Source organism: Sminthopsis crassicaudata, chromosome 2 (assembly GCF_048593235.1).
Source record: "Sminthopsis crassicaudata isolate SCR6 chromosome 2, ASM4859323v1, whole genome shotgun sequence".
NCBI lineage: Eukaryota > Metazoa > Chordata > Mammalia > Dasyuromorphia > Dasyuridae > Sminthopsis > Sminthopsis crassicaudata.
Genome location: NC_133618.1, coordinates 467,041,285 through 467,054,053, shown reverse-complemented (window position 1 = coordinate 467,054,053; position 12,769 = coordinate 467,041,285). Strand labels below are relative to the sequence as shown.

General features: G+C 33.7%; 1 protein-coding gene and 1 long non-coding RNA gene across 2 annotated transcripts in view; one reads left to right on the top strand and one right to left on the bottom strand.

Annotated features, from left to right (window-relative positions):
* NR6A1 (nuclear receptor subfamily 6 group A member 1) overlaps positions 1-12,769 on the top strand; it is a 250,333-nt gene that overhangs the window by 79,827 nt on the left and 157,737 nt on the right. The window lies entirely within an intron of this gene.
* LOC141557424 (uncharacterized) overlaps positions 1-12,769 on the bottom strand; it is a 46,521-nt gene that overhangs the window by 15,597 nt on the left and 18,155 nt on the right. The window contains exon 2 of the long non-coding RNA XR_012486787.1: positions 126-434. This is a non-coding gene — a long non-coding RNA (uncharacterized LOC141557424). The remainder of the gene's footprint in view (positions 1-125; positions 435-12,769) is intronic.

Genomic DNA, 12,769 nt, shown 5'->3' with positions numbered 1-12,769 from the left:
ATAGTACTTGCACTACAACATTTAATAATCAGTAAAATGCTATATAAATGTAAACTATCATAGTTAATGGAAAGCCAAGCCAAAAAAAAAAAAAAAAAAACCAGTGAAGTTTCCAGTGTACGTACATGTGTCGGGAAGATCAATTGAAGACTGAGGTTTGAAAAGCTCGAATAATAATGGCATAGAATGAGAAGGCATGAGTAGATTGTTTCTGTAGAAGTAGAAGCAGTAACCACATCAGTAAGATTACAGATACATTAATGATGCTATGAAATGGCAGTTTTGGGGATGCCATTATGCTGTTTATTCCTATATGTTTGATCTCATTCATATGGTTCCAGAATAGTTAAAATTTACATGCTTCAGCTGAGAAATGGTTATGTTGTTGTTAGAACACCTTAAACTTCTGGTGTTTACTCTTTGCTCTTTGGTACCTAAGGAAACAAAGCAAAAATACAATAAAAGTGGTCCATTAGCACTAATGGCGTATAATGAAGAAGAATTTATAATATTAAATTGCCCTCTCCCTTTCTCTACACACACATACACACCATACCCACCCTTCTCCACTCTAACCCCACTTCCCACACACTGATAACCTAACTTTATAAAATGGCTTAAAGTTCATAAAGCTATTTCTTCACAGCACTACTGTGTGGTTAGATGGGATGCAAGTGTTATCATTCCCATTATACTGATGAGGAAACTAAGACTTAGAAGATGATTTGAGTTCAAATCTTTCCTTGTTGTATCACATCATGTGAATTAATGTGACATTAATTTTAATGTATGAAGCCCTTACTACTTATATGCAAACTCAATGATTTCCTTGTGATGCTCCTAGGGCACCTTTTTTTCTTAGAAATCACTTATGAGAGGTGGTTGTATAGTGTGTGTCTGCTTTTCTCTTTAGGCTGTGACAGATTTGTTATTCAAAGTACTAAGAATAACAACTTGTTGCATGTATCTAGTTATATATAAATTCTTAATTATAAGATTATAGAGATAAGCGTAGCATGGTTGAAAAGCTCTGGACATGGTATTCAATGTTTTAGTTCCAGCTCTGCCATCAATTTGCTAATTACTTCTCTCTGGATCTTAGTTTTACCATCTGTAAAAATAGGAGTTGGAGTGAATTTGAGGCACCTTCCACTTTTCCAGTGACTTTTATCTGATTTTATGAAGTTAGAATAATACAGAGTAGTAGCCTCATTTTTAAGATGAGGAAACTTAAGCTCAGAGACTTCCTGAGTGGCAACATCAAGGATTGAACTCAAATTTCATGACAATACTTTGTATTAAATCCCCTTGCATCTCCAGTTATACCACAGATTTTAGATTTTATAGGATAAATACATTTAGCAAATGATCTTGCTTTTTGTTTTCTTCTTGTAGTCACTAATGAGGAAAAGATGAACTCTAAAACTTCTTTGTCTTTGTTGTATATCAGAGTATAGGTACAATGAAATTTGACTTATAGGGATGTATTAAATATTTACTTTGTACCAATTCCAAAATTAGTTAGCTTAATAATATAATATAATTTCAATATGATATTCTTGCACAAAACAAAACAGCACCCACTCAACCCAAATCCCCCCCAACAACAAAAAACAAAACAAAACAAAAAAACCAAGCACTGGCCTAGAGCATTAAGAATTTGGGATGACCTAGGAAAGACATCAGTAGGGAATATATAATCCAAAATATTTATAGTAACATGAGATGCCCATCAGTTGAGTCATTACGAAACAAATTGTGGTACATAAATGTAATGAAGTATTGTGTTATAAGAAATGATATACATTATGAATAGGGAGAAGCAAGAGAAAAATCTATATGAACTGATGCAGAGTGAAAGAGTCAAAAAAACTATTCTCAGTAGCTATAGCAATATGAATGAAAAGAATAATAATATGCCTCAAAAAATCAAAATTAAACATAACAAGATGATAAAGATCAAGCAGATATGAGAAAATATCCTCAATCTCTTACATCATGTAGGTGGGAGATCCACAAGAGTTACACATTACTCATGTATTCAAATTGCATGCTTGCTCTATTCTTTTCTGACTGTTAAGATTCTGTATTTTGTGAACAGAAGCACCCAATGGGATAACTTGGCTATCTTTTAATCCACATAATTCAACTGCCTTTCTATTTTATCATCAGTTCTCAAATAGTCTGTGTCCTATGTTTATTCTATTCTTGGGTACTCAGATGGTGAATGCCTTTTTTCAGTTAATCCCTTTTTGAAACCAGCATCCTTCAGCTAATATGATTGCCATTTATAGTAATTATTTGGTTGACTAGCACTTTAGTGAGATTTGTAGCCAAATTTTATGTCTAGGTTGTTTTAAAACAAACATTTCCAACGCATTTCATCACATATGTCAGACAGCAGGAGACATTTATCATGTGATCTAGAATGTAAGGACTAGAAGGAAACTTAGAATATAGCCTATCAATACAAAGTCTCAGAGTTGAAAGATAACTTTAGAAAGCAGTTAATCCAATTCCCTCATTTCACATATGAACCATCACTCCCAAGTTGATAAAGGGATTTGTCCAATCACAAAGTTAGTGAACAAACCCAAGAGTATTAGCAACATCTATTTGGCTGCCTGATCAATGTTCTATAGATATCCACTTCTTCAAGATGCTGCTCACAATCCTTGATTGGGTGTGTGATTTCGATTTTTGTAGCTGCACACTGATAAGACACTATCAATCAGTAACCCTGAACTTATATAACTTTATTTTCTAAAAGGAATTGCTTGTTTAGAAGTTACATGGGGATATCTGAATGAATTTACCATATTATTTGCTGTGAGATTGCCTTTTTCTTTTGGTAGGAGAACAGATTAAAACTAATACTGGTTTGGCACTAAACTCCCTTGTGCATGACATTTGGCTTTAATTAGAAAAGTTTTGTGGAAATACTTATAATAGGGTAGATTTTAACCAAAATGTTTACTTTTACAATATGAATAGGGGAAATGAGAACATCCAATAGAAAACTAAGGGCTATATAACATCAATTCAAAGATTTAATGTTATTCTGTAGAATTATTTGCAAACCTACAGAAAGACTAGCGTTTGCTTTCAACCTCAGTGAGTATTCATTTGTGAATCTGGTGTCAAAGTTATTGAAAAATGCATTTTGATAATAGCTTAATTTAAAGTATTTTAATGCCTCCCAGTAGTTCTGTTAAGACAGATAGTATAAATATTATCATTTCTATTTTACAAATGAGGCTGAGAGATGAAATGATTTGCCCATAGTCACACTAGTTGAGCAAGGATTTGAATTTTTACTTTCTTACTCCAAGTCCATTGTTGTTATTTTAACAATACTATGTTGTCTCTCAATCTTCAAGATTGTTTCTTTTTTATATTTTTAAAGTTTTGATTTCCAAATTCTGTCCCTCCCTTTTTTCCTCCCCTTTCCTGTGATAGTAGGCAATCAAATATAGGTTATACATGTGCAATCATATAATTTAAATAAAAGGAAAAAAATGAAAGTGTGAAAAATATTCTTTAGACTGTATTCAAACAATATCAGTTCTTTCTCTGAGGGTGGAGAGTATGCTTCACTATTAGTCCTTTGAGATAGTCTTGTATCATTGTATTGCTGAGAATAATTTGTCATTTACAAATCAGACAATATTGTTGTTATTGTGTAAAACATTCTCTTGGTTCTCTTTACTTCACTGTGCATCAGTCAGTTAATGTAAGTCTTTTACAGGTTTTTCTGAGATTATCTTGCTTGCCATTTCTTATAATACAATAATAATTCCATTACAATCATATCACAGCTTGTTTAGCCATTTTCCAATCGGAGTATCCCTTCAATTTCCAGTTCTTAGCCAGCTCAAATAGAGCTACTATAAATATTTTTGTATAATAGATTCTTCTCCCAACTCTACCTTTTTTGGATGTTTTTAGGATGTAGACTTAACAGTGATATTACTAGTTTGAAAGGGTATGCATAGTTTCATAGCTCTTTGGGCATAGATCCAAATTGTTTTCCAGAAGGTTGGATTAGTTTACACCTCCATCAACATTGCTTTAGTGTCCTAATTTCCTCACATCCTCTCCAATATCCACCATTTTTCTTTATATCTTTTTTTTTTTTTTTTTTTTTTTTTTTTTTTTTTGGGTCCTAAATTCTTTCCTTTTACATAAATTTAACAGATAAACTAGTCTGTGTTGTTAATTTGTTTATGTTATAATAACCCTTTATGTATAAGTCTTTTACTCATTTTGACCTCGTCTTGATAGACTGTGTGAAATGTTTAGAATCTTCAAAATCTTAAAACAAAACAAAACAAAACCAATAGCCAGAAGAGTTTAATATGGTACAATTTCGGGTAACTTTATTTTATTTTATTTTTTTTTAAGTGAAGGATGGCAAAAGTACTGAATTTTATTTTCGGGTATTAAATGAGCACTGTTCATTACTTTTGAAAGTCTTAAACAGCTTAAATGTGTTTAATAGCCAATTAGTGAAATATGCAAGAGCAGGGATCAAGATATATTTAATCTTTATTTTGAAATAAAACAAAAAATATATATATTTCTTACTATTTAACTATCAAATTAAAAGTTAATTACTGAGTATTTTATATTTAACTAAACTTGATCTTTACTCTTAGAGATTTGTCCTTGCCTATGTAAATTGTAGAAGTTTTTAAAACACTGTAATAGTCGATGACTAAGTAGAAATGTTGATTCCAAGCTATTTTATTTATAGTATTTTAAAAATATTTATGAAAATAATTTTTCTTTGTACTTAAGGTTGTTTTTTATAAGAGGGTTTCCCCCTCCTTCATTACAAAATGCAAGAAAATACAAATTTGGTGTGATCTAAAAAGTTTTACCATAGTATTTGTGAAAAGATATATGGACTTGAAGTCCTGAGGTTTATTTTCCCACTAATCAGCTCTGTGATTCTGAACAAGTCACTTCGCCCTGGCTTAGTTTTCTTATTTGTGAAATGTCTCTAGCAATATGATATTTGTTGTATATCAAGGTGGAGGTGGTCTGTGATTTTGGTCAATGTGGAATAATTCCACTGATTCAAAAGAGCAGATTGTCAATCATGTATATATTTCTAAATTTAGACTTTTTGGCATTGAGGGATTAAATGACTTGCACATGGTCACATAGGTAGGATATGTCAAATGAGGTCATGTATATATATACATAAGGTGCTTTGCAATTACTGAAATGCTGTATAACTAAGCTATCTTAATTCATGAAGTGCTAAAATTCTGTTTTAAGATTCCTTCCAGTTTTTAATATTTTTAATTTTAAAAAATGAGTTTTAATATTCTACATTTATTATTCAGTTATAAAATTATTTGTTCTGAAGGCCTTTTCAGCACTAATATTTCTTATTATAAAATATATGGTAGTCTCTTCTCTTTCCCTCCCTTCTTCTTTAACATCCTCTTTCTGTTACTTTTTTAGGTGAAGTCACATTTGAAATGCTTTCTAATCATGGGTGAATACAAGGGAATATATGTGATTTGAAAAACATTGGACTATCTTCTGGGAGACATTTATTTTAATTGCTAATGTGACTGGGGAAATAATTATAATGACTATTAGGAGCATCTAAATAATACTTTAGCTTGGGCCTCCTGCCAAGTGTGTCTAGCCAAGAGTTGATGTTAGTAGCTATGTGCCTTTTAGGCATTTCTGACAAGGCCGAAAGAACTGAGAAAAGCCTTTTAAGTATTGACATACAGGAAGGGCACAGGGGAGCAAAGACTGACACATGTTTTTAACATTGAAAGAATGAAATTTGGACACTAATGGTTACCACTGTCAGGAGAGGTAATGACAATGACATAGAAAGACAGCTGATGGGTTAGTTGGCATAGGACAAAAGGTACTAAACCTAGAAGATGTCACCAAATTTTCACAGTTGAGTTTGGCTGTCTGTGATTAAGCCAATTTTTTGATCTCTCCCTCTCCCCTCTTTTTTTTTTTTTTTTTTTCTTTTGTAGCATAGAATCATATGAATTTTAACCCAGAAAGAGCCTCATTGGTAATTTAATTCAACCTCGTAACTTTTTAGAGGAAGTCCAGAGAAGGGAAATTACTTGCCTACAGTTAGTAAGTGGTCTCTGATTGCAAGTTAAGTGCTGTAGACTATAGGACTTCTCCAGTATTAACTATAGTCATGTGACTTGTTTACTATTTGGATTTAATTGCTGTTTTATATAATAACCACATATGAAGTATCAATAATATTGTTATAATTTTAAAAACCTAATACATTCTGTTTATCTTTATAGTTAGATCACATAGGATAATTTTGGACCTAAAACTTGAAAAATTTAAAAAATTATTTAGTCCATGAATAAATTCAAAAATATGTTTTAACAACTTATATTTCCAAATTGTTTTAAAGTTTATACAAAGCACTTAGCCTGTAAGATAAATCAATTGCTTTCTAAGATCCTTTTCAACTTTCATAATGTGCATGCTAACATCCTGTATTCTAGCTCTTCAGTTATATAAAACAAGATAATCTTTGTCTTGTATTATCACTAGAAATAGACTCAGGCAAGATGGAGATATTTCCCCCCCCCCCCCCCCCCATTTTGCAAAAGATACTGAAGCCAACAGGAAAGTAACTTGCCCTTAGTTACTGTACTAACAGTAGAATAGCCCTTAGACTATAGCACAGCACTACCAGATCTCCTGAAAAAGGATAGGGCTCTTCCCATTGTACCAAAGTGTAATTCTTTTGGCTAAAAAAGTTATATGAAAGAATCTGAATTTGGAACTTGGACTTGAACTCAGGTCTCTATATTTCAACAATTACTAGCTTGTAACCTTTGGAAAGTCACATCTTCTGGGAGTTTCATTTCCCTTGTGAAAAAAAAATGGCCAACATTTTGTAAAATGGAAAAGAGATAGTTTCTTAGCAATGTGATCCTAGTTACATCATTTCTCCTCCCTCAGTTTTAGTGTCTTCATCTGTAAAATGAGTATGCTAATGTTTACTTTACAGGGTTATTGTGATGGTCAGAGAACCTGTGTAAACCCAAAAACTCTATGTAAACTTTTGGCTGTTTGGTGTGGCTTTGGGTAGATGATTTAACCTTTCTCATTCTGCTTTCTCATCTATAAAGTAGGAGAAATATTTGTGCTATCCATCTCAAAATGGTCATGAGGAAACTTTTGTGTAAACTTGGAGGACATTAATGAAACATGAGTTCTTATTCTAAAGTGGTATAGATGGATTGACGATGAAATAATGGGTTTTCTAAAAGTGAAGTGGCCCGTATGTTGACAAGCATCCAAAATCAACTTATAGTAGCAAGGTCTTAAATTATCATAACATTTTCTTCTGAGATATGTAGTCATTGACAATCTTTGTTACTTATCCAGATTTGTATATTTTCTTCTGGATTTATTTAGGTCAAATTGAATCCTAGTCTTCTATATTTTGGGGTTTTTGTTGGTCAGCAACTTTCCTTTGTAGTTATCTAAACTAAGGGCTACACACAAATTAAATGTTTTATGTGGCCTAGAGACTAATGGGTGACTAAGCTCTTTTTAAAGCTTTGTAAAGATAGCTAATTTACATTTAGCTTTATAAGATCATAAGAGTTAAAACTTTAGGGATGTTCTAATTTCTACATTTTACAGATAGGGAAATTGGGGCCAGTTGGCTTTCTCAAAGTTTCATAGCTAATATATAGCAAAGATACCATTTGACGTTGTGTCTCTTAACTCCAAATCCATAATTCTTGCTTTGTCTAATTTATATGCTGAACTTCCACTCTATCAGTACACACAGATTTGGTTTTTAATGTCACAGATTTCTAATAGAAGAAAAATCCTCTTAATAATAGCAGAAGTAGCATAGGAAAAACACTGAGGTGGGAATCAGAGGATCTAGATTCTCATCTTACCTTTGCTACTTCTTATTTGTGAACCTGAGATAGGTAATTTCTCTGGGCCTTCATTTCCTCAAATATAAAAATAAGAAGGATGGGCAATGGAGTTAATGTTTCCAAAACAGATATTGTTGAAATCATTATAAAATTAGAATGGGAAAGTATCTTCAGAGAACATCCAGTCAAATTTGTTCTCTTTACTCCTTTAAAAATGAATTGAGCAAACTGAGGCCTAGAGAAGTCACATGTTATAGAGACACATGTATATTAAAATGTAAGGCTGAGAAATTCTGTGACTTCCAAATTCAGAGCTTTCTACACTACATCATGAATGCAACCCCCCAGGACTTTTGGCAAATAAGTTTAAGGTAGTAGTGAAGGCAGTTAATCCTTTCTTAAAAACAAAAACCTGAAGTGGGAGAAGATGTTTACTAATGGTATCTGGGAAGACAGTTGTTTGTAGGTCACCTTTTAAAAGTGAGAAATTCCCTTAGCAAATCACCCTGAGGACACATGCCAACTCTGAACAGGGCTCTCACCAGAGAGTAATGATGTGAGAATTTGTCAGAGTGCAGCTGCCAAGGCTCAGTGTTTAATTTCAACACCATCTGTCTGCCATAGTCTACAATTCAATGGGTTTTTTCTTCTTTAAGTAACAAATTACAACCACATATTCTTATTGTAGAGGCTTGGGGAGGAGGAAAAGGAGAAAAATGGAAGTTATTGTCCAAGGAACTTATTGCCTCTTTAGAAGTGAATGCATAGCGGCTGCTTTGCCTGCCAGCCTTTGTCATAATCAGTAATAAGCAATTAGAGCTGGAAGGGACCTCTGGGGCACCTGTATCTGAACAAGAATCCTCCTATAGCATAGCTGACTAGTGGCCATTCAGCTTCTGCTTGAAGAATGTGGACTCACTACTTAAAACAACCTATTCCGTTTTTAGATTGCTCTGAAATTGGGAGATTTTTATCTGCCCTCCTTTTCTGCCACCCACCCTTTTAAACTCTTTACTTTGCTTTCTGGGTCCAAATATATTTGGCTTAGCTTGTCAGTATCCCTCCAAAAATGTGGTTTCCAAAATTGGGTGCAGTATCTAGATATAAAATGATCAAGGCAGAGTAGGAATTTAATCTCCTTTATTTTCAATATTAATCTTTATTAGCTCTCCTCATAACAATATCTTTTAAAAGAAAACATTGTTAATAATAATAATTAATCATATTGCCTATAGAGCTTTATTAATGTTGTTTCCATTAACCTTTTCTAAGCATATAATCTCAACATTTTTCAATTCTAATCTTCTCAATGTGGGACTACCAGTTTCCTCATTTTACACTTAAACCAGTTTATTGTCCACATGTCATCAATTTTTCCTTTTTTGTTTGCTTACTGTTTACAATTTTACTGTTATTTTTATACTGCTTTTGATCCAAGCTCTGTGTGTCAATATGGATAACAGAACCCTAAAACTCCAGAAACAAGACCCCAAAGATCCCCCTCAAATAAACTAATGGGATCAGCAAGATTTGGTATTCTTTCTGATTTTTAGGTGATGATCTCTCATTGCTTAAGTTTATAAGTATTTTTCTCACAAAAAAAAATTGATTAAGTAGGTTGTGCACTTATTACTAACTCTTGTTAGTAGCTGAATTAACTGAAACTAAGTTAGATAAAGTAATATGGCTTTAAGGTATGGATCAGACTTGTGACCCTTTGTTAAGTGTCTTAATTAAATGACCTCTAAAGGTCTTTCCAGCTCTTAATAGCCTATAATCCTGATTCAAATAAACTTTTGAGCTATAAGTGACAATCTAAAAACTGTACTATTTAAATTCTATAATTAGATCAAATATATGATTATTCAAAAAGACTTGGTCCTATTTCTCTCTCTCTCTGTCTCTCTCTCTCTCTCTCTCTCTCTCTCTCTCTCTCTCTCTCTCTCTGTCTCTGTCTCTCTCTTTCCCATCATCCTCATATTATATTGGAAGCTGAGATAATCCATGGATGTTTGTCTCATGGTCTAGAATCTCACAATAAGGTTCAACTCTTATAACTGCAAAGGAAATGACTTTCAGCATTTTTTTTTGATGACATGTAAGACAAATATTAATGCTGTATTATAAAATAATACATAAAAATAGCACATTTTAGAGTCCAGAGGGGCCTTCAATATCATATAATACATCCTTTTCATTTCACAAAAGATATGAGTCCAGATTTAGCAAGTGACTTGCTCAGAGGACATAAACTGGTGGTGGAATTGGAACTAAAATGTCTTATATTCTATTTCACTATCCTACTGCCTTTAAACATTCTTGTATCCATATAGAATAAATGCAGTGTGCTAATATTAAATGATACTATCTTATATGCTTCTCACCAACAGTTGTCAAAAGCAATGTTATATATAAATAATTGATATACAGTGAAAATTCAAAAGTAAAGGGTAAGAAAAATGGCACTAGCCACAAACTTTGTTTTCATTCCTAAAAGATTATAACAAAGAAAGGAGAAAAGGAATTCATTATTGGGCAAACATCATTTCTGATAGTCCCTTTTAGTTAAAGGATATCCAAGGGAGGTGTTTAACATACTATTTGTATACTTAAGTATTTTAGAAGATTTTATTGCAGTGATCAATTTCTCCAGAGAGACAAATTATTTCTCCATCCTTTAGTATATGATGTTCATGAGTTGCCATGGCAAAATAAATCTTTATCACTAGGTACTCATTTCTGTATAATAGGTAATAAACTTCTCTACACTTAGCTGGAATTTGAGGGACAAACAATATTAGCATGTATTCCATTTTTAAAGTCTTTTAAACTTGCGAGGACTCAATAGAACTTGTTTTTAAAAACAAGTCTGTTGTCTGTCTTAATAACTTTCAAAAACGTAGGTTCTCAAAGGATATGAACAGGCAATTTTCAGATGATGAAATTAAAACTATTTCCACTCATATGAAAGAGTGTTCCAAATCACTATTGATCAGAGAAATGCAAATTAAGACAACTCTGAGATACCACTACACACCTGTCAGATTGGCTAAGATGACAGGAACAAATAATGATGAATGTTGGAGGGGATGTGGGAAAACTGGGACACTGATGCATTGTTGGTGGAGTTGTGAAAGAATCCAACCATTCTGGAGAGCAATCAGGAATTATGCCCACAAAGTTGTCAAAATGTGCATACCCTTTGACCCAGCAGTGCTTCTACTGGGCTTAAATCCCAAGGAAATACTAAAGAAAGGAAAGGGACCTGTATGTGCCAAAATGTTTGTGGCAGCCCTTTTTGTAGTGGCTAGAAACTGGAAAATGAACGGATGCCCATCAATTGGAGAATGGTTGGGTAAATTATGTATATGAATGTTATGGAATATTATTGTTCTATAAGAAATGACCAGCAGGATGAATACAGAAAGGCTTGGAGAGACTTAGCTCAACTGATGCTAAGTGAAATGAGCAGAACTAGGAGATCATTATATACTTCAACAATGATACTGTATGAGGATGTATTCTGATGGAAGTGGATATCTTCAACATAGAGAAGATCTAATTCAGTTCCAGTTGATCAATGATGGACAGAATCAGCTACACCCAGAAAAGGAACACTGGGAAATGAATGTAAACTGTGCATTTTTTGTTTGTTTTTCTTCCCAGATTATTTTTACCTTCCGAATGCAATTCTTCTTTTGTAACAACAATAACAAAATTCAGTTCTGCACATATATACTGTACCTAGGATATACTATAAGATATTTAATATGTGTGGGAATGCCTGCCCTCTAGGGGAGGAGGTGGAGGGAAGGAGGGGAAAAATTCGGAACAGAAGGGAGTACCAAGGGATAATGTTAAAAAAAAAAAAAAAATTACTTATTGTAAGGGCCCTTTAAATGGGCGGACACAGTGCATCGGGATTGAGGCCCAGAAGTAATTTCTGTGGATATTAGGACTGCCCTTGGGCGGGATCCTGGCCATATTGAGATAGTTTTGTAATGGGTGACTCTCTCGCTGATTGGCTGTGTGTGTGACCTCACAGGCCCTATATAAGCCCACTGCAGGCAGCAACCGCCCTCTTTAACCTCCTGCTGTTCACCCTGGCTCCTAGCCTGGGTGGCCAAGCCAAGATGGGTAGCCGAAAGAGGTAAGGATTTTGGTAGTGAACACGTGGGTCTTCTGACCAGGTGTTCACTCGGGAACCAACAAGTCAGGGCATCAGTCAGGGCATTATGTGAGTAGGTATAATAAAGGCTTTTAAGATTACACGTGGCTGTTCTTGAGTGCGCTACCGGTTATTAAGCTATGGATTCAAGAGATTGTGGCCAGAGACCTTAGAAGGCCTCAGAGGAGGCGAGCCGGGTAGAGCTCACTGCAAAGGACAGTGGTCAAAGGTACTCTGGTGGGTCTAGGACAGACTAGTAATTGTAACTGCCAGGAGAGCACGTTACAACTTATGCATATGTACTGTCAAAAAAAATGTTATAATTATAAAATTTAAAAAAAAAAAAAAAGATAGAGATACAGATACCAGTATGGGATTAGTTTGCTTTGGAAGTATGGGGAGGGAAAAGAGAGGGAAGTTGCATAGGATTTTCATAAAAAAGAAATAATGTTGGATTTAAAGAAAAACACATTTTGAAAAGACTTGGTGTTGGAAGAATCATTGAAATTTGAACACACTAATGTACTGGAACTTTGAACTATTGCAGCTATTAAGGAAAGACGGTCGGAATTATGTTAAATAAGTTATTAAAGTACTCAAAAAAAAACCCCCCAAAAAAAACAACGTAGGTTCACCTCTACATCTATACCAAATGCCACAGTCCAACAATACTAGGGTAGAG